Below are 27,184 nucleotides of genomic sequence, written 5' to 3' on the forward strand. Positions count from 1 at the left end.
CTTGGATATACCCAATGCCTGCACCCTTGTGGGCTTCAAAAAAAGTGGCCTCTTAAAGACAACCCCCCCACTGTATAGACAGACAGGGTGAAAATGGCAGGGTGAGTGTAGTGTGATCAGTCACACCAAGAAGGGAATGCATGGGCTGTTCTGAACAAGCTGCAAGGGATGGAAAAGCCCTGCTGAAAACTCACATAGAGGGAAAATGCAGTAATCTAGGGCAGTGCTTCTAAAGCTATCTGATGCGAGGGTCCGCAGTGCTTCTAAAGCTATCTGATGCGAGGGTCCGGCATTTTTTTTTTTCCCAATGTGCGCGCAGACCGGCAGCCGATGGCTCACAGACCAGTGCTCGTCCGCGGACCACCACTTTGAGTAGTGCTGATCTAGGGCATATGGTGATGAGGTGAGGTCATTTTGGGATAACTAAGGGCACAACTCCTAAAAGGTCCACACCCATAAGGTGACCATCTTTGTAATATGTTTTAAACACAGAGGCTCTCCATGGATTAGACATGCTTGGAAGCAACCCCAGGATCTCTGCCCCTCTATATGACACTTCCTGTAGAATTCTGGGATGTAAATAGAGTAGAAACACCACAGATTTTGTGTGTGGAGGCGAGGGGGTGTGTGGATAGAAGTGCATAGAAGAAATCTTTGCAGACTTTGCCAACATTCATCATTGCAGACATTCCTCTTGTGTCCTTACATGTTGGCTACAGGGCTGGCCAGTCTTGTCACCTTACCTCCCTGCAGAATTGCTTACAGACGTTCCTACCATTTAACTTCTTGCATAGTGTTGACTGCTTCACTCTTCTCCTTAGAAAGCATCTCTCTTATTACCCTTAAATTCGAGCTTTTTTTCCTTGCTTTCAGCTCTGATTTCCTCTCCCCATTTTGGACTGAGTGGGGCAGTTCCCCTTTTCCTAGATCCTCAAATAGAAGAGATGCATTGGGAGAGAACAAGTTATTTCCTTTTGTAGCCGCTTCAGATGAAAGCTAGAAAATGACACGGATGCTATAAACTACTATAGCCTATAATCTTATTAGCATATTTAATACACCCCCTCGGCTTTGCTTCTGTACATGAAGTGATTCCCTGCAGTGATTCACTCTTCTCTTCATACTTTGGGATACTCTGTAACCTTTCTTTGGCTGACTAACGCCAATACAAACTCGAGCAGCTTTCAGCAGATTTTCCCTTCTTGCCGAGTGTTCTAAAACAATGATTTATTTCTGGAAGATCTACTAGATGAGAAGCAAACACATTATTTTCCAGGGCCCTTTTTTTTTTTTTTTTTTTTTTGGTAAATAAAGGTTGCCAGTAATAATAAAGCAGGGATAACTCCCATCACCTCACCCATCAATTTTACTCTGCTAGGCTTCAACAAGTGTCGTTCTGGTCCCTTGCCAATCCACTGTCTGCTGCTGCTCTCCTGACAAGCTGTCAATCAGAAATGTCCCCTAGAATTAGCCAGCTGGCTAGAGCAGTTGAAAGCAGATTCCCTGCTGAATGGCTGAATTTCAGCCAATGGTGTCATAGACAAGCAGTGTCTCTAAATACAGAGTCCTTGTCGTCCAGCCACTGTGGCTTTGTGCATTGGGTTGTTAGGATTAATCTGAAGTGGGCCTTTCTCCTCGTTAATGTGTGCATGTGGCATTTGCTAGGGTCCTCCTGCAGTGCCAGGGAGTGAGAGCCATGGCTGGTGGGGAAGCGCTATGCCCTTAATTTGTGGTGATCGTGAGCAATTGCTCGAGCACAATAATTTGCGTAGCAATGATCCCCTTCATGTAGCAATGGCAGCTGCTTGCAGAAATGGCACCTGGGGCTATCCCATAGCAAAGTGTTTCCACAGTACTTGGAAACTGTACTGTAACCACAGCTTGGCTTGCAGCTGATGCATCCGTTGTCCAAGCCCCGTAGTTCAGCTGGCAGCTCAGTTCAGTGCAAGTGACCCAGTTTCCAGACATTGTGCTTTGGGACTTGGAGTACCCCCGACTGTGTTGCATCCAGCGGCTCGTTAGGGAGGCATGAAATCTGGGTGAAGTAGAGAGAGAGAGAGCTGGATCCCATAGTCGCTAAAGGCAGGGAGCAAGTCCTAACCGATATGAAGAGCCAGAAGACAGGATGGAGGCGGGAGGCTGAATCGCGTCACGCCCCATTGCAATGACAAGTGCTCCCAACCTGACCTCTGCTCCCAGCTGCCAAAACCCTCCTCTGGGACTGCATTAAAGAAAAGTGACCAGATTTGCTATTTAAAATAATAATCGGGCCCCTTAAGGTAGTATCCATCGGAGAAAGTGCATTCTTGGGAGATCACCCGGCAAAGGCAGTCACGGGGTACAAAGCATGGTGCTTTCAAGACCATCTCTTGTATTTCAGTCACTATTAGGGAAGGGCTGGGAGAGACGTGATGCAGTAAGTTGATTGACATTCAGGATAGCCCAGGGATTTGCCAACGCAGCATGCGCCACCTCCCCTCCTCAATGCCACCTGCACATCGGAGTTATGGAATATTGGCCTACACCATTACAGCCTGATCCAGTGCCCAGTGAAGTCAATGGGAGCTTTTCCATCGGCTTCAATGGATGCTGGCTCAGGCCCTAAATGAATGGAAAGGCCCTGTGGAAAGTGGCCACTCCAACCAAGTCCTGGCTGACCTTCGATGTCTTGCAGCACATCTCGAGGCTCACGAAACCTGGACTGATGAACCATTAGTGACTTCCCTGCAGGAATCGGCAGTGAGAACTGCCCTGTCCCAAATGACCACCTTTAACCTTTGTTTTGTTTTGGGGCTAATATCTCTTTAAGGGAGAGGCTGGTGGTGCACAAAAAAGGCAAGAAAACTAAGGAGCCATCTTAGATTTTTTTATGGCATGGGATCCACAGGGCTGAGAAGCAAACCTGTGTCTGCTGCTCAGAAAAGAACAAACGTAAAAGGGAAAAGAAAGCTGTTCTCAAGCTTCTGCAAAGGCATCGCTATTAATTTGGGGGTTAAAGAACCCGGCAAGAGAGAGGCTGTGCCGTGTGCACTAGAAAAGCTCTGGCTATTTGCTTGAGAGCGCAGTATGGATCTTTGCAGATTGTGTGTGGGGACTGGCCCTTGTCACTATGAACTCGGGTGGTGCAGAGCATCTCTGAGCAGAGAGGTGTTGCTGAAACGCCTGCTGTCATTGCAGAAGCAAATCAGCTCAGAACCCAAGTTTTCCTTTTCTTCTCCAGGCAGAAGCAGCTTGGGCTTCTCACTCAAGCAACTTCTGGGGCTGCCACAAAGACTCTGGACATACTATCTTGGTCACTCCTCTCATGTGATGGTGGCATGGAGAGGGAGAGTCCCCCATGGCAGGACTGGGAAAAGAAGCCAAGGTCGAAACAGACTTGCTGGGAATATCAGTTAGTGGTGTCGTCAATCCAGTGTAATCCCTTTTTCTGGGGGCACTTCATGGGGGTTCCAACAGAAGTGTAAAATAATTCCACTCTTCTGTAGGCAGGGGCTGGTTCAAATAAACATCCAACTCCCCCCACCCCAACTCTCCCGTACCTGGGAGCACCGTCCACTAGGAACTTGGCTATTAGTCTGTGCTGACTGCCTAAGGGTCAGCCACAAGTTGGCAACAGGGCAAAGGGTGAAGAACAAAAGTGAGATGGAAAAATGAACTGAATCAAAGGCAGAGGAGCCACACAAAGCAGGGAAAGTTGGACTCCCCATGTACTAAGGTTTTAAATCAATTCCCTCTTTCATACTGGTGTGTGGTGCTGTCTGGATTTTGACTGATACTCTGTGTCTGCCAATCTCCACTAGGGACCAATGGCGTCTAAAAACCCTATAAATTCTTAGTGAATAAGCATCCCATTTACCTTAATGGGCTGGGGCTGGGGGCATCTGTGCCTTAAAATGTGACCCTCCAGCTCCCTTCACTGCAGAAATGTTCCCTGTGAAACAATCAGAGCCATAAAAGTTAATTAACTTTTTCCTTGAGCCTCTGCATGGCTCTGATTGTCATTCAGGCCTCACTCTCCCTGACAAAGGTGGCTGTAAAAGCACAGAAAAATGCAGATTAAGCTCCATGAATGCAGATGACCAGGAAGCCATGCAGAGCAGGAGGAGATGGGGACGAGTGTGTGTAATCGCTTTAGCCGGCATAGGGCTGGTGCAACTAAGAATTCCAGCAGTTAGTTGTATCAGACCCACCTCTCCCCTGGTACCAACACTGTCTGCAATATCTGCCGCCCCGAGAAGGACGGAGCTCTCTCAGGCAAGCAGGAGCTGGAGGCAGGGCAACCTGGGGTTAGCCCCCAGGCCTAACAGACTGCAGGCTACAGTGCATTCAGGAGCAAACAAAAGGCCTCTCTTTCTGCCATAGGGCATGTCTGAGCTGCACTCAGATGTGTGACTGCACCATATGTAGCCAGGTCCAAGCTAGCATTGACTTAGCTAGCATAGCAATGAAATCACAGCAGCAGGACCCTCTGTATGCCTGGACTGCGATTGCCCTTGGAGCGAACTCGATCAAAGCTCGCTCAGCACGGTTGCCAACTTTCACGTGGTAAATAAGCACCCCGACTTTCACAATAAGCCAAAAATCAAGCTAACCCCATTTCAAAACAAGCCAATCCCTAAGAACCCCAAACCGTCTACATGACTAGATCCCGCCCCCGGCATGCAGTCTGGGACTGTGGTGGCCCCAGTGTGCACCCATGACTCTCTTTTTCCCCCCCCCCCCACGTGCCCCTGCTTGCCAGGAGCTAATAAAAAAAAAAAAAAAAAGGTACAAGCCAAAAAACAAACCCAATTTTTGCATTTTTTTTCCGCATGTTGGGCATGTCTGTCACTCGGTTATGGCTACGCATGCTGCTCTCCTTGCAGTGTAGACATACCCACAGTGTTGCTGTAAACCTAATTTAACCCCACTCTCCTTGTCAGAGACTCCAGGGTGACTTACGTTTGCGAAACCTTTCTGATCAGGTAACATTTAACACTTTCCATTCGCCTTATACAAGTGAAAATGACTCCAACGGGTGTCGGGCAGTAGAGGATGAGGTGCTAGGTCTGGATTTACACTAATGCACTAACCTGCTGATACGTGCAGTGATGAGTATGGTAGATTGTGTACAGAAGGGAAAATCTGCTGCTAAAGTGCAGGAGAAACTGCCCTGTTTGTAGCCTTTCCTTGGCTTTTCTAATCTTGTCCTTGTTTCCCTAATGAAGTAGTCAGTGTTGCAAGGACCACAGCTACGTCAGCCTCTGTATGGAGCCCAGCTGACCTGTCCCACCCATCGTGATTTCAGGCAGTGCAAACTACAATGCTGAGGATTCTCTGACCCCCTAGCCTCCAAAGACTGGAACATGCAGAGTCTTTCTCACCCGTGTAATTCGTGTTTCCTGCCCCACCCCCACCTCTCAAAGGACACATTTGCAACCCCTGTCCCAGACCAAACTGAAGCTATGTCTATACGGTAACATAAGACTGTGCTCAATCTTAAACCCCACCCCACCCCGGCACCTACATTGCAATTGTGCTAACCCAAAGCTCAGACCCAGGTCCCTGCAGGGCTCAAGGCTCCAAGATCAGCACCCAGGGTCCGAGCCCTATTGCTTTGCTATGTAGACCCAGCCCTGCTTGACTCCTCTCCTCCCAGGACACAACCCACAGACTTTCTGCCCCTTGCTCTAGGAGCCAACTGCAGATCGTTCAAATTCAAGACCCCCACCCCCAGTTCTGAACGAGCTGTCTGGGTGGAGTTTCTATCCAGGACTCCAATCCTCTGCCTCTGTGCACCCAGCGGTGTGTGTCCTTTTTGGTCTTTGTCCCATAATATGCCCCGTCGTTCAATTTCCATTAACGTTTATTCCATGACCACATCTCATATGAGTTTTCCAATCAACATAATTTCTTCTCCACCCTCTGTTTGCTGCACAGTGGTTGAGCCAGTTTTGCCCTGGACTCCCCGAAACGCCACTGCACCTCAGATACTGCCCTGCTTGCCCTCTCTGAAAGTACAGTGGGGTCCAACCATGTGCATGTTGCATGAAGCATTTGGGGGCTGAATTTTTAACGTACGCCAAGGCAAAGTTGAGCTGTAGCCGCCCCCCCGAGTACATAGGCATATGCATGCTCCAAAGCTAGCTTCATCTAAATGAACTGGAATGTCCACACTGGGACCTATAAAAATAGCAGGCATGCACATTGCATGTGGCTTTTTCTTTTCTAGGAATCAAGCTGCAGAGACTGTTGGTAAATCAAACTCCAGCCAAGGAAATGTTCTTGCTACCTTCAGAGTATCCTCAGTGTCCTGTCGCATTTTTCAGTGTGTTTTTTCTGACCTAGTTCCTTCCCTCCCACACTTGCTTTACTTCCTTCTAGGGGGCAGCCAGTGTAACTAGGAGCGGTGTTATTTAAACATGACACAGTTACTTACTGACACACACAGTGGGTCTGCCCTGCATGAACGCACGCACTTTGCTGAATGCAGCTGAAGCAGGTAGGGAGCTGAAGAGAGCCAGACGCTGCCTAAGTCAGCTCCGCGTTCGACTGCCGCCTGCTTCTCTGACAGCCATGTGAAGCTGGAGCCTCAGCCCAGCCCCAGCTTACGGGGCAAGCATCGCCAGTTTAAAAAGCATTCGCTTCTTAGTTGATAGCACATGAATGTTTACATAACTCCAGCCCAGTCTATTACTTGTATTACCATAGTGTCTGGGAATCCTAGCCATGGACCTGGGATCCCTTGGGCTAGGCGACGTATAAACATATGTGTCCACGCTGTCCCATTCAGCTACCCCCTTTTACTTGGGGGGTTGTGGTGATAAACAGCTACACACAAGCTCCTCGTGTGACGCTAGGGCCAAAAGGGCTAAAAAGATCCTGGGATAGTTAAATAGGGGACTCTTGAGTAGGAGTAGAGAGATTATTTTACCTCCATATCTGGTCCTGGTGTGATCACCGCTGGAATACGGTGTCTACTGCTGGTACCCACAATTCAAGAAGGCTGTTGGTAAATTGGAGAGGGTTCAGAGAAGAGTGATGAGAATGATTAAAGGCTTAGAAAACATGCCTTAGATTCAAAGAAAATCAATCTCTTTAGCTAAACAAAGAGAAGGTTAAGGGGTGACTTGATCACAATCTATAGGTACCTACATGTGGAACAGATATTTAATAATGGGCTGTTCAATGTAGAAGAGAAAGGTATAACATGATCCAATGGCTGGAAGTCAAAGCTAGACAAATTCAGACTGGAATAAGGTGTGCATTTTTAAAAGTGACAATAATTAACCATTGGAACAATTTACCATGGATCTTTGTCCATCACTGACTATTTAAAAATCAAGATTGGATGTTCTTCTAAAAGATACACTGTAAGGAATTATTTTGGGGAAGTTCTACAGGGGGTCAGACTAGATGATCACAATGGACCCTGCTGGCCTTGGAATCTATGGTGGTGAGAGGGTTAATCGAATGATACCCCACCCCCAAATGCTGGGTGTTTAAATTCGGAATCTAGTAACTCAGACTGTAGTAAATAGCATGGGAGGTAGAACAGTGGGTTTTTTTGCAGTCGTATAACCTCAGCAGTGGTGCCTGGTTCTCAGCCTTCTCCATACTGCACCCCCCTTTTCACATATGAGAACTTTCCTCCCCCATACAACATGGGAAGGACTGTGATGGTGATTTCCTTCCCCAACACCTGTGTGTGATCCCCCAGGCTGAGAATCTCTACTCTAGATCAAACTATAAGTGAATACTAGAACCAGAGGACTGAGTTGGGACTACTGGCTTCTTCCCTGACTTCATGTGTTACCCTGGACAGGTCACCAAAGCCTGAATTTTAAAAAGTGGACACTGATTTTTGGGTGCCCAACTCGATTCAGGTTTTATGGGGTGCTGAGCACTCGTAGCTCCCACTCACTTCAGGAGGAGTTGCAGGGTCCCACTGCTACTGAATACAAGGCTTAAGGGGTGTCCGGTTAGACACTGAAAATCAATGGATCCTCTTCAAAATGTTGACCGTATTCCTCGTTGCCTCCATCTCTCCATATGTAAAATGGAGACAAAAACTCCCTCTCGTAAAGTGCTTTGAGATTTTTTTGCCGAAAGGAGCTCTGTGACGCTGTACGGAATCTGGGGACACTTGAGGATATTATGAATATTAATATTGTAGAATTGCAATGAGTTGTCATATGCCAAATAGGATATCTGCAAAACTGTTATGATTTGTCAAATCTGATGATCTCATGTATCACCTTTGTATTTTGGGTTATAGATGTGTCTGTATTACAAAACGTGTGCTATACTTTTGGGTGACACCCCCAGACAGTTTGCCATCAGCTCTGCCTAGCCTGCTTGATGACCCATTAAGGACCATCAGCTCTACAACTGACCCAGCAGAGAAAGCAGATACATCTTATGACTCAGCCAGGCATGCAGGGGCATGCCCATGGACAGAAAAGGCTTCCAAGCCATGTGCTGCGCAGCTTGTGTTCGAAACAAAGGGATCACAGGCCGCATGGCAAAAGACTATAAAAGGCAGCTGCAGCTCTTCCATCTGGTCTTCAATCCTGCTTCTTACCTCTGGAGGAGCTTTGCTACAAACCGAAGCTCTGAACAAAGGGCTGAATGACCCATCCAAGCTGTGGTTGGGACTTTCAAGCCAGCAAACTCACCAATACTGCTAGGAAGCGGATCTATGGACTTTGACGGTTTTGTATGTATGTGACTGCTTTACCATTTAACGTCTCTCTTCTTTTTTCTTTATAATAAACCTTTAATTTTAGGGTATGTCTTCACTGCCAATGTTAAAGCGCTGCTTTAACCGTGTAGTCACGGCACCAGTGCTGGGAGAGAGCTCTCCCAGCACTTAAAAACCCCACCCCCACCAGGGAAGTGCTGAAACTTGCATCTCTCAGGGGGGTGTTCTTTTCCACATTCTTGAGCAGTGCAAGTTTCAGTGCTGTAAAGTGGCAGTGTAGACAAGACCTTAGACACTAAAGGACTGGCTGGCAGTGTGGTATTTTGGGGTAAGATCCAAACCTATACTGACCTGGTAATGTGACTGACCCTTTGGGGTTAGAAGAACATTTTGTATATGTGAGCAGAGTTTATTAAATAACTTCTCACTGTAGTGCTGATTGGGAGCCAGGAAACTGAAAAGCAATAAATGGGGCTGTGTGATTTCTTTTTTTTGCTTCTTGATAACCAGTGTGGGGGATAAGAAGCACAGTTTGTGGTTGATTGGGGAGATTAACTTCAGTGTTACTCCCCAGACTGGTGGATATCTACTCTCCCTTTTGCAGCCTGCCCTGACCTTGGGATTTCCAGTGAGGGCTGCCCCCAGGCACCACTGGTCACAAGCTCTAAGAGCAAAATATTAGTTTTTTTCAACCCAAACACAATTAAGTGTGTTTTGGGAGAGGGTGACTAGAACCAACTTGAGGTTGAGCAGAGTCAATTCAGCATTTGAAGGTACTCAAAGACCACAATCTTTTTATCAGATCAGGGTGACTCTGTTATGAATTCTACCACTATAGATATAAAAGGTTAAAAATGCAGAAGAGCTTTTAGTATCTGTTCATATTTCTGTGCAGCTGTGAGAGTCCCATTGAGTTTGGAAACCGCCACAAACCCACACACCATTCCAAACTCTTCCCCACTTGAGTTTCAGGGCAAAGCAGGATTTGAAGTGACCCTATAGTTGTGCCTACGGAGTTCTACTTCTGGGGGATGGCACTACTGCAGGCTCCATATGGTTGGTGATGTGGGGTATTGTTGAATTAATGTGCTCCAAAGACTTCCTCAATACAGAGTGTGTCAGGGCCTGGTCTCCTTTATAGTCATGCCACTCTGAACTAACAGAGTTTAAATCAACAGTGTTCCACCAGGTGCATGTGGAATAGGAACCTGGCTCAATATGTTTCCTGTGTGGTGTCTATCAGAGACTGACAAACACAGTTTACGTTCTAGTCCAAGCTATTTGTGCTCACAGGCAAACGGAATCAGTTTGGATAAATATACAGACTCGGTAGTTCTATTTCGTGTTTCCCTCCCAACCATATCAACCTTGGGTCAGATCCCAGGATCACTCTGCCTTGTCAGGGCTCTCCAGCCAAACCTCTTGCCAACGAACTCCTCGTTTCTCAGGCAGCTAACAGGCCCAGGCTCTTAAACAAATGACACAACCATTTGGCCTAGAATTCTCTGCAGAGCTGAACGCTCAGCTCCTTCCCCAGAGAAGTGACTTTCCCTACGTCTCACAGAAAAATAGTTTTAAGGAGAAACCAAGATTTGATATACTGTGAGCAGCAGAGACAATGCACCAGAAATAGTCTGTGCAGTTTCCTCTGTGGATTCTCCCTGTAGGCAGCCTGCACTATATTTGTCTTCACTTGCCATTTCGGCTGCAATCAGTTTGCAGCTGCCTTTGGCCAGGAACCCATCCATTAAAAGCTTAACTGAGATCTCTGGTTAAAAAATGTATTAAATAAAAAGCTGGATGTTCACAAAAAGCTACAGTGTCCTCCCTTCCCTCCTGCAACCCCCCAACTAACCCATCTGAAAATTGTTCTCAACCACAGTAGCTGAACTTGGGCTGAGTTGCAGGAACTTTAAGTGCTGTTCAGCAGCAGGTAGGGTCCTGGATACGGAGCTAAGACTGAAGCTTCTATTGTATGGGGCATGCAGCTGACTGTATGCAAGTCACCCTTTTAGGGTGAAACTGACCCTAGTGCATTGGGCCAGTACAGTCTCTATACACTACTTTCACTATCAGTGCAGAGGCAAATGGCTTTGGGCTGGTTCTTGGGGGAATTTCACCCTTAATGTGCCGCTATTCTACCACTGTGGCTCACTTCAACCAGACTTGTGCTATTGGATAAATCCTGTTTAACAGAATCCTGGAGAAGCAGCGTGTGAGCAAGGTCAGACAGCTCCTGAGAAGCTTAGGGGAGAAGCAACTCTGGAATAGAAGCTCCTAATATGGCTGATCTTAAAAGATAAGAGCTTGGAGTATCCCTCCCCAACAAATGTTTTAATGAGCTGATGCTGGGAGGTGAATGGATTTTAACTCAAAAGGAGCAATTCTGTTTGGTAGCTGCTGGAATAATGCACAGTGACTGGAGTTATCTGTGTGTCCAGGATCTCTAGTACTGGCCTTTCTCTCAGGGTCTAACCTACCTTGGGGAGCTGGAGTCCTCTGGTGGTAATAGCTTCTTTCTGGTCATTTCCATGGCCTGTGTCCTGCAAGGATCTCAAAGCACTTCACAAACCCTACGTGAAGGATCCCAACACCTTTCAGAGGTGAGTTGTGGTGGATGGGGTGACCTTGCACATCGGTGGGGTGTGCCACACTGGCTGTTTAATAGCATGTAGAGCAATACCCCACAGTACTAGGAGAAGGAAGAATGGGGAACCCAGTAAATGTTCTGGCCCGGACTTAGGGCTAGTAGAAAAACTAAAAATTCCATGTTTCAGAGTAACAGCCGTGTTAGTCTGTATTCGCAAAAAGAAAAGGAGGACTTGTGGCACCTTAGAGACTAACCAATTTATTAGAGCATGAGCTTTCGTGAGCTAAGTGAGGAAGTGAGGTGTAGCTCACGAAAGCTCATGCTCTAATAAATTGGTTAGTCTCTAAGGTGCCACAAGTCCTCCTTTTCTTTTTTTAAAAATTCCATTTTTGCCAAAAATGTCCAAAGGACAATTAAAGGTTTGTCATTTGAAATTTTTCATAATTCTTTTTCTCTCCCTGTTTTTCTTTTTTCTTCTTTCAAAGAAAAAAATCGAAACAGCAAACTTTCTTTGTTGGAATATTTCTTCTGAGAGTGTTCTGGAGTGTCCATCCCACTCCTACTTAATGGAGAAGGTTTTCTCTTACCATTTTCCACTCCTAAAAATAAAAAGAGAGAGTGAGAGTTTCCCTTTTTCCACGGGGAAAAGTGAGGGGTGGAAAGGGCACTAAAACCCAAAAATCTCAAAAGAAAATCAATCACAGAACCTCACCCACCCACTTCTGCAACAGACCCGTAACCTCTGGCCCAGTCACTGAAGGCCTTAAATCATGATTTAAAGACTTCCAAGTTACAGAGAATCCACCATTTATTCTAGTTCAAGCCAGCAAGTAACCTGTGCCCCATGCTGCAGAGGAAGGCAAAACCCCCCAGGGTGTCTGCCAATCTGACCTGGAGGAGAATTCCTTCCTGACACCAAATACGGCAATCAATCAGTTAGACTCTGAACATGTGGGCAAGACCCACCAGCCAGACATGTGGGGAAAGAATTCTCTGTTCTAACTCAGAGCCCTTCCAAACACCACCCCTGCCCCCCACGCTGTGCCCCATCTCCAGCCATTGGAGGTATTTGCTGCTAGCTGTTGAAAATGGGCCATGCGCCATTATAGGCAACCTCATCATACTATCTCCTCCATACACTTATCAGCTCAGGCTTGACACAAGTTAGGTTTTTTGTCCCCGCTACTTCCATTGAAGACTGGAAGTAAGGGTCAATGGTGGTAGGTGGTGTTTTGTTTTAATATTGATAAATTCCAGGGCCAGAAGGAACAGTTGTGATCACTTACTTTGACCTCCTGTATAAACACAGGCCAGAGAACTTCCTCACGTAATTCCCAGAGCAGAGCTTTTAGAAAAATATCGAGTCTTGATCTAAAAATGGTCAGTGATGGAGAATCCCCCACAATCCTCGGTAAAGTTTTCCTGTGGCTAATATGGACCTTTGCTCCCAAACTGACATCACTCACTTTGTTCGGCGGCCTGTGTGAACTGCTGTCTGATTATGAAGTCACTCTTAGACACAGCTGCCCTGGGCCAGGTTACAGCCGTGATCTAGGGATCAGAGTTTCCATAGCATGTTACCGGTACCCAGAACACCGCTGTTTGTTGTAGATGGAGTTGCCAGGCAAGGGACATGGCGGAAAAGGCATCACCCATCCCAGGATGGGCCGGGGAGCGGGTGACCGTGGGAAAGAGTGCAGCTTGTAGTCTGGGATTTTTTTGGTGGGTTGAAGGTTTTTGTTTTTAAACTGCCCCCAAAAAAATAAATAAAAGCAAAGAGAAAAATCTGGACAAACAATTAAATTAGCTAAAAGTAAGTCTGCTCACAAAGCTTGCTTTGCCCATCTTGGCTGACCTTTACACAGCAGCCGGCAAGCTCAAGGAAGGAACAAAGTCGCCAGTCAGCGCTCGCTAGCGTTCCACCAACCCCCAGAGCTTAGAAGCTGCTGCTGCTCCAGAGACTGCTCACAAAATTCCCACTCCTTGCCCCAGGCAACAAACCGCTTTGCACTAGCTCATGTCCGGATTTGTCCTTTTGCAGCCCCATCGCCTTGCCCTCGGCCTCGAAGCTGAGGAGACATCAAAACACCCAGTGTGCCACAGCAAACCTGCTTCAGCTTGAGCCCCTTGTTGATCCAAGAGGTAAGGAAGAGCAGGTGGTTGCTGGCTTTTAGAGGAACCAGCTGCAGTGGAAGCTTCTAAGAGATGCTGAGAAAGGAACATGTGGAATCTGAAACAAGTTCCCTGCTATGCAAACTGGTCTCCCCTCGGCCAGCCTGGTCTCTCCCTCCCCTTTGGCCTGTCTGGTTTGATTTTTCCTGGCTCTACCCATGAAACGGAGAGGCTAACATCAGACTGACTCATTCCCATGCCACCATGTCTCTGTGGGCTGTGCACCATGACCTGTATGAATACAGTTTGAATACGGCAGCCCGGTGCCCCTGGGACAGCCTTGAAGCATGGCTGGCTAGGAGGCTGCTCAGATGTGCCATGGCTCTAGGACAGAAGTTCCCAAAGTGGGACGCACATACCCCTGGGTGACAAGGTTAGTGGGGGGTGTAAGGACCTCCCGGCCCATCCCAGTCCCCCAATGCTGCAGCTGACAACTAGCAGTTCCCCTCTGCTGGGCAGGCCGGCATGGACTCTGGGTCTGCGAGCTGCAGCTTGTGAGTACTGACTCCCTTGTTGGCCAGAGCCTCCTCCTGACCCCGGCCCTTCATTGCAGCCACAGAGCCACGTCCACATCCCCTTCTGGACAGAGCCTGTGCGGGGCATGTTGATGGAGCTGTGCTGAAGGGCTGGGGTCAGGGGCTGTGTCCAGCATGGGGCGGGGCCAGTACTCCTGGGGTGCAGCCTTCCACTCCCCTCCTGGCCCGCCCACCAGCACAGCCCATTCGCTGCCCCAGGGCAGGGAGAGGGAGGTGGATCCTGGCAGCCCAGACCACCTAACAGCCGCAGGGAGGAAAAGGCTTTCGCGACTGTCACAAGGTGAGAAATGCTCCCCATGGCTACCAGGTACCCCTCCCCCGCATGGCCAGCTCCAGCGCTGTATTAACTCTGAGGCCGACAAGGCCTAGGCCTAGGGCAGCAAATTTGCAGGGGGCGGCAAATTTATAATAGCAGCCAGAGGCTGCTTCCCCCCCCCGGTGCTGGTTTGCGCCCTCTGCACTGCCCCAACTCCACCCCTTCCCTGCCCCCTTCCTGCCCCCATTGGTCCCCTTCCCCAAATCCCCGCCCCCCCCCAGCCCCGCCTCCTCTCCTGAGCGTGCCGTGTTTCCACCCCTTCTCCCCTCCTTTGCGAACCTGTTTCATGCACAAACACTGGCAGGGAGCAGGGAGAAGCAAGACCCGGCGGGGTGCTCAGGGGGGGAGGCAGAGGCGAGCTTGGGGTTGGGGGGGGCAGCAATTATTTCTGGGCCTAGGGGCGGCAAATCCGCCACTGGCCAGCTCCCACGAGAGGGGCATGCATGGAACGTGAATCTCCAAAGGGAGGCTCAGCCAAAGAAGTGTGGGAACCTCTGTTCTCGGAGGAAGAAGTCACATGGACAGAAGACTCCCTCGCTTTCCCCAGACCGTGGGCTGCAGAAGGAGGTTGGCTGGACAGGACACAAGTGCATTCTGGGAGCCTGTCCCTCAGAGCTGTGCCCCTTAGCTCAAGGAGCCCTTTCCCAAAAGGGCAGGAGCAGGCCGGCTGGCAAGATGACTGCCAATGCTCTGAAACCCCTTCCCCCAAGTCAGACTGCAGAAGGCTGGCTGCCTGAAGACAAGTTCCCTGTGCTAGTAAAGGGAGACAGAAGAGAAATGAGGAGGATAGGAACATGTCCCAACACCCAGGTGAGATTAGCCCCAGGATGAAGTTTATACCCGAGGAGTGCTGGTGGGAAGAGGGACACCAATTGGAGAACTGATCAGCGCTCTCTCATTGACTTCAGTGGAAAGTGTTTGTCCATTGATCATTGACATAGTCTTCAGCCTTGGGGTCCTTTTGACCCCAATGGCACCAGACATGGGTCTAGTCCCTGTGGTCGATGCAGTGCAAAAGAACGTTGTTGCTCTCCTGGTATCCCCAGGGCTTTGCCATATAACCGGTAGCTTTAAGTGGCTCTGGTGACTTTTTCGTGCTCTGCTGGTGGGACCTCTTTCTGAGCGAGGCAAGGTTGGTCATGATTTCAGTTATTCTACTCTTTCCTCAACGTCCCATGCAATGAGTCTTTCATAGCTCCATGGATTGCCAGCTCAGGTGCCAAGATAGACCATGGGTTTCAAAGGAAAGGGCTGTTAAATACTATGATAAACTTAGCTGCAAAAAGAAGATGAAAGGCAGAACGTTGCCTGTCCATTCCCATGATGAAGAGGCTGCCCTCTTTAATCTCAGCCCCTTGAAGTTGCTCTTCAAGGCCCAGATGTGTAGCAGTGCGACTCCTTCGTTAGCGCAACCCTCCACGAGACAGGCCAATAGCTTTTGGATCTTCAGCTATTAGAGCCAGAAAAGATCATTTCCTCCTTTCTGATATAATCGTTATTCATTAAAATGTGTCATCTTTGCTCGCTAATTTAGTTCCATGCTGTCCTGGCTTACACAGGCTAGGTTTATTAATTACCTTCCTCATTCAAGCGAGGGTGAAAACCTGCCCTTCCTGTCAGGAGTAAGCCATTGGAAAAGGAGTGTTTACTCTTGTTACCCTGCCAAGGTAGGAAAGAGGAGTTCTGGGTGAGTAGCCATAAGGCACAGTAGAGAATAGACAGCATGCACCCCTGGCTAATGTGGCCAGTGGCTTAGGGCCCGCACCCCAACCCACAGCCAGGAGACCATGACCCATTTGGGATTGGGGTGAGCTGGCTAGTCTGGTAGCCAGGCCCCCTTTTTGGAGTAGTTTGGAACTATGCCTACTGCTCCGCACAGAGGAAGAGGCACCATAAATTGACCTCCTGCACTAATGCACCTACCTATAGGTAACTGAGCCTGTGTAGTGAGTTACCTATCAGCAGCCATTTTGTGAGGCAGAGCTGGTGCAGCATGTCAAAAGAGAAATACCCACTGCGCTCTCTCACAGAGGCTTTACTTTTGTTCTGCCTTGATTCCCTCAATCTAAAAAAATAAGTCATGCAGGCTGGAAGAATCTGTTTGCTCTTCCTCGGCAGAAAAGCACATTGGTGCTGGCTCCCGTCACAAGCTGCCTAGCTTCCAAGTGTAAGGACACTGAACTCCTGCTTCAATTAGGGCAAATAGAGCCCTTGCACATTTTTCAATGAACACTCGTTGTGCGGCTCAAGATTGCAGGCACCACTTATTTAGTTTCCTCCCAGGTAGATTAATATTTGAAGGGGAGATTTTGAAAGGCACAACGAAGACTTAGGCACCCAACTCCCATTGACTTCGTCCCTTAAAAAACGCCCTCAAACCCTTAATGGGAAAGTCACTAGCCTCTTGCTCAACAAAACCACAACCGAGCCAAACGTCAAGCCATGATGCGATACCTTTCGAGTACAATAAGCCAAAGGCTGATGTACGTCCTTGGTTGTTCTCAGCCCCAACGTCCATTTAAAGGGACGAACAGGAATAAGGGAGGGGGCTGGCTGAAGCACTATCCCTGCAGAAACTGAAGGACAACTTGGCTAAAACACTGATAAGAATGAGAAGACCTGGAAGACCACAGGTTCAACCGGGCAACTCAAATGGAGGCGCCTTCTGGCCTGCCTGTCAGGTAGTGTAGAATAATTGGTTCAGTTTACTGGAAGTTTGGTCCCAAGGGAAGTGGTGAATTCTCTGTCTCTTAACGGCTTCATAGCTAGACTGGATGCCTTTCCAGAAGACATGCTTTAGTCCCACACCAGTTACTGCACTCAATACAGGGGGAACTGGATGAAATCAAATGGCCTGTGACATACAGGAAGTCAGACTAGATGATGTAATGGTCTCTTCTGGTCTTAAAATCTATGAATATTCTGATCTCTGTTACAGCAGTGTAATTCCAGGGACTTCCATGGCATGGCTGTGACTTTCCACTGGTGTAACAAAAGTCACAATGAGAAAAGGAGTACTTGTGGCACCTTAGAGACTAACCAATTTATTTGAGCATAAGCTTTCATGAGCTACAGCTCACTTCATCAGATGCATGCAGTGGAAAATACAATGTGGACCACAGTAGTAAGAGATGGAAAACAGCTATTAGATATGGCATCTGTCCCTTTGTTAATGCAGGAGCTAGTCCCCAGCTTGCAGATGGATTACATCCTAAATGAACACTGCACTTGATCGTAGTCCTTGTTACACCTTGCCTCCCAAATGCAGGAAGCTTTGTATAAATAATAGTTAAGCTAACTCTATTTGTTACCTGCTTGTTTTATTTGTCACCAGCTATTCTATTTGGCAGTCACCATCTTAGTAGTTTAATGGGAATTGAAGGTTTTTCATTACTCAGGTGAATATGCAGCAGATGGCACATGGTATGCTGCCGTCAGATATTTTCTGTGATGTGCTGTAGCTGTTAGTAACTCATCAGCACTGTCAGATACGTGGTGTCTTGTTGATACCTGTTTACTTGAGAGTGGAGGCTTTTATCCTGTCTGCTTTTTCTCCAAGGTGTTAAAATTTTGACATTGTAAGCCCATGACACCAGCTTCAGAGGAGCTCTGGTTAGCAAATTATGCAGGGGAAAGAGGTGCAATTGTCTCCCAAAGTCATTACTCTAGCCTGGCAGGAGGCATGAGTATAGTTCAGTTACCATACTCGGTCCATGGGAGTCTGTGGTACACTGGGGTTGCGCTCTGGGGATTTTGATCGTTCTCTGTGATGCTCTGAACAGCCCCGCCCCCGATGGAACCAGCTCTAAACTCCAGAATCAAATTTGGGTACCTGGGGGAATCTCTCCGTTATTTATGGAACACAGGGAGAGAGACATGCAAGGGCAGGAGAGAGTGAGAAAAGGGGGTGAGGGCAAATCGAAAAGCTGGGCCACGTCAGTTGCAGAATTGACCCTCTTTTCATCAGGCCAGGCAGTGTGAGTGTTTGGGATTTTTTTTAAACGTGGGCTGCCAGAACGCGTGTGTCTCTGGGGAGAGCAAGACCAAAGCTCAGTTACTGGCTTTAGGCTCTGACAGTTCCCTGGCAACAGGGGCTGGGATCTGGGAGTGTGTGCGTGTGTCTGTGTGTGTTTATATGGGTATAAAGTAAAGGGAGAGACAGTTCCCTTCCCAGCTTTCTATTTCAAGAGGATGAAGTCACCAAGGCAGCAGCTTCTAAGCTCAGCGGAGGGTGAGTCAGAGCTGGGCTTGATTAAAAGCCGCATACAGCACTGAACAGGAATCTGAGTCCAAACCAGATGATGACAATAGCTCATATTATGAGGCCTTTAACATGATGACGTGGAGGGGCAGGGAAGCTAATTAACCCTTTGTGGTGAGCCCTGCATTAGGCTGCATGGGGATGGTCGGGGCTGCAATCTGAAGGGCAGCGAGAGGAGGCTGTAGGCCAAACCAGTCGGATAGTTTTGGAACGAACTGACATTTTAAGACGACAGCCTGGTCCAGGGGGCTGGTAATGGGATAAGGAGTCTTTCACACCAAGATCATTGGCTCAGATGGGGTCCCTGGTTTCATGAGTGGATTTCCACTGGGGCTCTGCATGGCTGAATGGGAGGTGGTCCAACCTGGTGTCTCATCTTTGGTGGCTTTAAATAAGCCTGGGAACGGGGTGGAGCCGAAGCTACAAAGGCAGCATTGCCTCCCCGTGAAGACTAGGGTGTCCTACACCCGCTCAGTGTAGCTGGGACCACTAGGTGGTACAGGGGGCTGGCTGCCACCCCAGCAATGCTCTCTGGGGCACCTTCAGTGAGGACACTGCGGAGCTGACTCACAATGGTAGAGACACACGACCCATGCCTGGGCAGCCCATCTGCAAACCATGTAAACTTCCACAGGCCCTGTCTCGTCTGACTGCAGCAGCACTGCAAGGCAGGAAGGCAGCTACTTGGCATCTCAGGAGGAATTATATGAGAGGAAAGACTGGCAGGGGTGGGTGGGGAATGTCAAAGGGAAATTGCAGAGTGGGGCGGTCTTGTACCTTTAAGGAGCTTTTTCTCTCTCTCTGCTGTTGTAAAAGGCTCCTTGCTGGAGGAGCTGAGCTGAACAGGTGGTGTCCAGCCTGTGGGCAAGCAGAGTGCAGGCATAAGAGTTAAAAATAAAAGGCCACAATCTGTGTGGATTAATAAGAAGCTAAGAGTGGAGGTGATAGGTAAGACAAAGGAGGGGGAGAACGTAAAACTCTAGTCCTCCGGACGCTCACTACTTCCAGCTCTCCCCTCCACGCCTGGGCTCTTCTGGCTCACAGCGGTTTGGCCCAACTTAGCAAACATCACTCACTAATCTCCTGCAACTAGCCCCAAAGCCCCCTATGAAATGGTGATGAGGCAAAGGAGCCGGACAAAGGCAGCCTTTGTCTCTTTGTTAGGGTTGAAATCACTTCTGGGGGGGGGGGGCATGACTTTGATCCTGCTGTGCTTTCAAAGCCCGCTCCCACAGCCCTGACCTGTTAGAGGACTGATTACAGGGGACAGATGGGGGAGCTCAGACAAAAAACCTCTGGGGTTTGGAACAGATGCTCTTCAACCAGCATTTAAATATTTTCAGTCCGACTTCCCCTTCCCCTGTTGAGCTGTTCTAGGCTGGATGGTCCCCGCTATCATCCTGCGGGATTCACAGCTGTATGATCCCTGCCCTTAGCCATGTGTGGTATCCCAGACAAAACCCCAGCTAGGGTAATGCTACAGCATTTGTGGTGAAAGTAGAGTCTGCCTTTGAAATGAGGGGGCTTTGCCCCGTCTCCAATGGAAACCTGACGCCTAGATGGCGGGCTGGGCCCAGTGAGGACAGCCAGTTTCCAGCAGGGTGGCTCACGCATGGTGGGCCTGTTTGCACCAGAGCTCCTCCTGGGAAGAGCTGCTGCAACTATGGCAAGAGATAATATGATGTATGCAGTCAGTGGGTGGAACTGTCCATGCCCGGCGAGGGAGGGGCACTGCCTGCTCGTTCACAGGACAGCCTGTTGTTTAGAGGATCCCCTCGGGTGGGATTTCTGCACCAGTAACGATCTCCAGCGCATACAAGAAGGTGCCACTGTTCTTGCCCATTTGCATAGCCTGATGTACCATTGTTCATGCAGCCTCTTCTTCCCTCCAGTGCAGTCTCAGGGCCCTTCCCAACATGGCAGCAGGATTCAGTGGGCATAGGAGAGCTCTGGGAGTCAGGAGGCCTGGGTTCTCTTCCTGACTCTGCCATAGACTTGCTATATGAGCTTGGGCAAATCACTGGTCCTTGCCTGTGCAAATAGGGACAGAGATACTTGTCTTTCTAAAGCCCTGAGATCACTGAGTGGGCAGTTACGAGGTAGGTGCATAAGCTACTTATTGTCCCTGCAGATGCAGCCAGCGTAGTGGAGGCTGCAAAACAGATTCCGTCCCAATTTCCTGTCTTCACAAGCTTCTGCCTTGCAGAGTGTTTCACTTTCCTGGCTTGAACTTTCCATGTGCTTTGACTCTGGAGGGTTTGAGCAACAACCCTTCAGCCACTGGGGTGAGACATGAGGACATGCCTATGGCTGTGTGTGACATGGTGTCCATGTACAGATGGCGTTGATGTGCTGCCAAGTTCCAAAGGCTTGTTAATTCTAAAGCCAGGACAAGTGCTGGAGCTGGAGCTTATTAGAGTGCAGGTGGGATAGGGAATGTGCCTATTTACACTCTGCTAGGTGTAGCTCTGGAGAAGGTAAGGGAGGTTGCTACATGCATAAATCAAGGCTTGTAACATGCAGCCTTAGTTGCACCTTGACTAGCAATTGTAGCCAGCACTCATTGACTTTTGGCCAACTGGTAGACCTGGGAACTCTTATTTTCTTCCTGTTAAAAAACAAAGTAAGGAAATTAAATGCAAAAAACTTAAACACAATATTAAGGTTGTACAATTAGATGCCCATAAGTAGGCTTGGCAGAATTTGATTTTCATTTATAATGTTGGCAGGTAATATCAATGTTTTATTTGTAAGCATTTTTTTTTAGATTTGTATCTATTTAAATGTTCAGTTGCAAAAATAATAGGCTGGAGTCACAGTAATTGTTTAATGAAAGTAGACATTGAGAGTCACAGTGAAAGCCTTGTAACCATTAAAACACAAATTATCAACATCACATGTCAAAATATATAAAGTAAGTCTCCTTAAATCAAACTTTCAAGCAGTATTTTTCTTACTTTGCCTAGTTGTACATTTTGGTGATTGATGGAAATATTTTTTCATCCGTGTTTGTGAAATGACATTTTCTGACACTTACTGATAACAATCTAACCCTTTCAAGCATACATATGAGCCAGGAAAAGTGAATGTGAAGACCGAGATTTTGGCATGCACAGAACTCCTAGCCAAGAGGGAGAAGGAAATGGTAGCTGTAAGTCGCCTCTGTGTCATTCTGATTCCAAGTGGTTCCATGGGCTAAAACAGTCCCTCGTTTAACACCTTAAGCCGAGTTGCCTATGGCTGGCAATGCTGCCCAGAACCATCATCTGTGTCTGTGAACCATCACCGAGTTGCCTATTGCTGTGTGGGCCTTACTCCATCCCCGCATTGGAGACATTCTCCCCAGCCATATCTGGGGCTCGTATGCTGCCACAACAGCACAGAGGGACCATAGAAGCAGGCAGATCCCCTTCCACAGCATTAACTCTGTCCCCTTCCATGAATGAATTAGGCCACAGTCCTTAGTTATGTGATCACAGCTTAAGAATGCAGTAGAAAAGACTATGGGGGAGCTGGTAGCAACTCCAATAGTTGGGCTGCCCAGTGTGTTCCATGACGAAGGGTTCTAGGGCTGTGTTTTTTTCTATCTGTTACACTTCCGTTTGTTGCAGCAGGTCTCTGAGGTGAGAGAAGTGCCTTTTCTTTCTCTCTTGAAATTCCATTCAGGCTTATCTGAGATGTAAAAGTTGGTGTCCCTCAGGAAAAGGTTGGCATCCGCCCAAATAATAAGGCAAATGAGCATTCTAAAGACCCAGGCCCTCACAGCAACATCACCACACCTCCCTGCACCAGGCATCACCCTCGCCCCTGGATCATACCATCTAGACCCAGCACATACCCCAACACCACTCCCTTTGGGGTATCCCGTGGGTCAAAATCTCCCCCCTGTACAGTGGGAGAGTCAAGAGGCCAAGCTCCCACGGGATAGACCTAGCACATGGCCCATCCTGCATCCTGGGACAACAGCCTTCTCCTGTTGCAAGCTATTAGTTGGTCCTATAGCTCGACTGACAGCAGTCTTTGCTGAAGGTCAGCGTTCAGATGCAGTTGATGGGTCATGAGTGGCAGGGAGGGAGAAGGATGTTACATTTTTATATATATTTTCCTTTACAAAAATAATTGTAGGCAATTACGTACAATATTCGACGTTAAGAGAGTTCTTTAGGAACCAGTCACACACTGGAAAGTGAAGACTTGCTAGAGTGACCATTGCCCACAGCTGTAATTTGGCCCCTTTGTGCCTGTGCATTATGATACAATCTTTAATTCCTCAGGCCCCCACCTCACTCAGGGCACTGACTGGCTGCACAAGGAAGACGGATTAAAGTTCCCCAAGCTGCCATATACCTGGCATTTCCTAGCGGTCAGTGCTTGGCTTTGTAACCTAAATAACTTCCGTGGGGAAGATCGTAGAGCTTGAGCTTGAGCAGCTAATCTGTCCTGTGATGTATCTGCACAGTGAGAAGAGAGCTAACGCAGCCCTCCAGGCTTTCTTTGCATTTTCTGACGAGTGAATACTTAACCATGGAACTGCAATATTGCATGAGGCCAGGCCTTTTAAGATTGCTGCAGCTGGATGTCCTTGTGGACATCCAGCTGCAGCGATTCGAGACAGCTGCATGTCCACGCTGCTGCCGCAAGCCCAGGAGTGTGGGCGGCTGAAAAGCGGCAGAGGCCTCAGCCTTCTTGCTCAGCTCACAGGATGTTGCTTAAACGCCAGTCTGAGGAAACACTCAGGCTCTAGCCTGTCCCTGTGCAGACTGCAGTGGGCTTCTCCCCGCACCCCGCAATCCTTATGCACTGGCTGAAAAGTTCCTGCAGCTGCTTCACGGCCAGCAAGAACAATACAATAGCAGTAGCAAAGGGTCAACCTGGCCACAAACCTGACAAGAAGCTGAGCTGTGCTTCCTGAAGCACTTCCTCTGTCTGCTTTAACCAAATCCAGTCTGGCCAGGCCAAAGGATGAACAGGGGACTGGATATGCTGGGGTTTTCTTTCTGAACAAGGGGGACCTTAAAGCCCTGGGCACCACTCACATGCCTAGTCAAAATAAGTCATTTGCCCAGCTATAGCTTGCGGGTCTCATCGTACTTAAATACTAATGCATCAATGCTCTCAATACCCTTGCACAGAGGGAATGTAATCTTAGCCCCATCTGACAGCTGGGCCTCAGAAATGAGCCCAAGGTCCCATACTAGGTCAATGGCAGAGCCAGAAATGGAGTGTGGACCTCCTGACTGCCAGCCCAATGCCTTAACCACAAGAACCTCCTCAACTGCTGTAAGTACCCATTGGGTGAGTTTGCTGTAAAGTGGGTGCTCTAGATCTGGCATGGCTATATAAATCTCTACATTTCAGGGACCCCCAAAGTTAGACACGGAGGGCTCCACTGGCAGCTTGCACCTAAGTGATGCACCTCTGTGTACGATTCTTAATTCTCACAGCCCTGCTCTTAGTTTATGTTTGTACCATTTGATGAGCAAAAACAGCTTGTCAATTTCACCAGTAATACAAGCCTGCATCTGACCAGCTTTGTTCTCACAGTAGATAGTGGGTAGAAACCCGTTGCCTATTATGACACTGGTGGCTTCAGTACCCTTGGTGCTGCACTTTGATCATCCCAGTTCTACAACAAACTCAAAAAGGTCACACTACCCGGGGTTTCCCTTTCTAAAATACATGGCTTCTGCCTCCCCAGTCCCATTTCAACTGTAGCAGGACTCCTCTGATGACACGGACTTCAGCATAGGGGCAAAAAGGAACAAGGGCGAATTGTTATAAAGAGGGTGGTGATTTACAGGGGGCTTAATCCCCTTAAACAGACCGATCCAAAATGTTTTGGGTCAAGAGAGCCCAACTTCAGAAGCAAGGTATAGCACTATCCAGCCTGTTGGGCTGGCAGCTGGCATGCAGTAACTACAGAGCAGAAGGCGGCCTGTTATCATTGGGGTGGTGTGCAGGTCCCGCATGTTTAAGGGCTGACTTTGTTTTTTGGCTAGTGAGAGCTTTCTTTTGGGAGGGGAGGTCAAAGCTGTTGCAGATACAAATCTTGGCTTCCAGGTTCTTCCTTGCAGTTGCAACACAGGGTGGTTAAATTCCCCCAGACGGTCAAGATAAGAAATTAACTTTCCGAAGAAAGAGAAAGAAAAAAAGGAAGTGAGAAATTCCCCTGGCCTCTGGCCCAGCGCCATAACCCAGTGTTGCCCAGGGAAGGGGGTGGACTCTCCTTCCTGGGGCTGGCAGTATTTACAGTTTATTTGCCTCCCCAAGGAACAATGTTGAACCTTGGTGTTTCATAATTTTTTTTTTGTTTTTAAACCTGCTTCCTGAAATGAGGTTTCCTGTTAGCATCTCTTTCATTCCAGACAGTGTGGGGGTTTCCCGGCAAGGGTGTTTTGTAATAGACTTCCCAGCGGTGGGTGACTTCAGCTGGGTCTGACCTGCTTAGGCTGGCTGTGAATAAGACCTTGTCGGCTTGACTTTCAGTGGTGCTGCGTGCGTGCTGCTCCCACTGACTTCACAGGAAGCCGAGGATGCTCAGCACCCCTGCAAATCGGACGATATGTATTCACAGAGCTGGGGAACTATTCCAGTCCTCCCTGCTGATAGTGCCTACCTGGCAGTACCATGGGCTACTCCTATTTGGGCCAAACAACTGATACGCAAACCGATTCATTTGACTAGTTTCACCTTTTTCTTTCCTGTGTGTGAACTGTATTTGAACAAATTGTGACTCAGCATCTCACAGCCACTGTGTAAGGCAACAAGAGCTGGAAGATACCAGGGGCTGGAAAGGCAAAACGGATGCAGCTTTGCTCTCGCTGGTAGCTTGGATACAGGTTAGAACCTTAGAACCTTTCTCGATTACAAGTTAAGTAAGCAAGATAGTGGGGTGGTTAGGCTGCTTTCATCTTCTGACAGATCTAGCCCGACAAACATTTTGGGGGTAGTGTTTTCAGAACGGCTGGTAAAGTGTTTGGAACCAGAAGGACCTGATTCCATTGTTGTATTAGTTGCTTCATTTGGTCTGTAGCCAAGAGAGACCTGGACTGAAGATTGAACCTAAGGAAGGTTTTGGATTCCAGTTCCAAAACCCTGCTGGCTGCTCCTGCCTTGCTGTCCCTGAGCTAGATGCTTTGGCTCTGGCTTTATACACAGCTCTACCCTGTAGGCGATTTCTGCTTATCTCAATGCCATGCTGCTGTTGTGTGGCTGAATGAGTACGACTGTGAGAGCCCCAGTTTGAAAAACACCCTGACAATTCATTTGAAACAGTTAGGAATTCGGTTAGGAATCTTGGCTGCTCTTAACTTTGCAAGTATTGGGGAGAAGAGGGGAGCTAAGAAATCTACAGTACAAAGTTCTAGGCTCAGCTCAGCCATAAAGCAGAGTTGGCTGGACTGAGATAATTCTGCTGCAATTGTCAATTCGAAACTGCACAAGGAAAATTACATAAATGGCTCCTGAGCTGCCGTTTGCTAAACAACAGGGAACTGAATGACATGTAAATTACATGCAAACTATGACTCCACGGCATACAATGCTGCATCCAATCGGATTTTATATCTATAGAGACAGGACTGGTTCAGCTGTGAGGCTTTGTTTTTAAATAGAGGGTAGTTCTGGCCTCCTGTTCAGTTCAACACAGTGGGGATGATGACCACGTAGTGCAAGGCAAGCAGAGTGGGCTTATTGTACAGCTAAAGCTGCGTGGTCTATCTGCAGAATTAGCAAGGGAGTTGGCTGTATCAGTGTCAACCATCAGCAGCAGGCGGCTTAGGTGGCCGAGTGCTGGCAATTCTGGTTCTCACAGTAGCTAGGGCAAAGGTCCCTATATAATGTAGGTGGGTGGGATGGACGGACGCACACACACAGTTTGCTCAGTCACTAGAGGCAGCTTCAAACAAGGTCTGCCAGTACCAGCTTCTCTGCCCTTGGGCCTGCAGGTGCCTCAGGGGCACGCAACACAAAGAGGCAAATACCCCCCTCTGTTAAACATGCACCGCTCCTCTGGCAAGAGCCGGGGGCTGGAACAATTTGTGTAGTGGGGGTGCTCAGAGTAATTGAACCCAACTGTAAACTCCGTACATGATGGACCCCATTACAAGCCAGTTCCAGCACCTCTGCCCTCGTGTACCATGAACAAACACTGAGCAAGGGCCCAGGGCTCTGTCCTATCCCAGTGCCATGGGGCTCGTAGATATTAAACGGGAATGCTGCCACCTCCAAGCCCTCTTGCTAGCAGCCTAAGCTACAACCTTGGGGTGTGGGCCCTGTCTGCTGAGGGGAACTGGGGGTATAAGTAGAAGCCTCTTTCCCCCGGACAAAGGGCAAAAAGCTTAACAAGGTCTCCTGGGTGCAGTGACACAACCTTTGCCTCCAGCCAGCCTTCCAGGCAAACAGGTGAGTCACTGCAGGGGAATTGCGCTTCACTTAAACCCCAAAGGCTGGAGCTTACGGTGCCATGCTGAGAGCAGCCTGGCTGGGGCTGTAAAACCCATTATTTAAAAGCGTGTGGGGGGAGTGGATTTTATAGCCACTGAAGGGCTGCTGACCATTGTTTTTCAAAGGAAATCCACATCAAAGTACAGGGCAGGAGATCATTGGTAGGTGCCTGCAATCACTA

The 27,184-nt window shown here is 48.4% G+C and overlaps 1 protein-coding gene across 5 annotated transcripts in view; it reads left to right on the forward strand.

Annotated features, from left to right (window-relative positions):
• Window positions 1-8,767, forward strand: part of YPEL1 (yippee like 1) — a 71,892-nt gene extending 63,125 nt beyond the window's left edge. For all 5 annotated transcript variants that reach the window (XR_012155067.2, XR_012155069.2, XR_012155068.2 and 2 more), the window contains exon 10: window positions 8,258-8,767. The gene's annotated coding sequence lies outside the window, so the exon portion shown is untranslated. The remainder of the gene's footprint in view (window positions 1-8,257) is intronic.
• The last annotated feature ends 18,417 nt before the right edge of the window (window positions 8,768-27,184 follow it).

The sequence above is a fragment of the Lepidochelys kempii genome, chromosome 15 (genome assembly GCF_965140285.1).
Source record: "Lepidochelys kempii isolate rLepKem1 chromosome 15, rLepKem1.hap1, whole genome shotgun sequence".
NCBI classification, from domain to species: Eukaryota; Metazoa; Chordata; order Testudines; family Cheloniidae; genus Lepidochelys; species Lepidochelys kempii.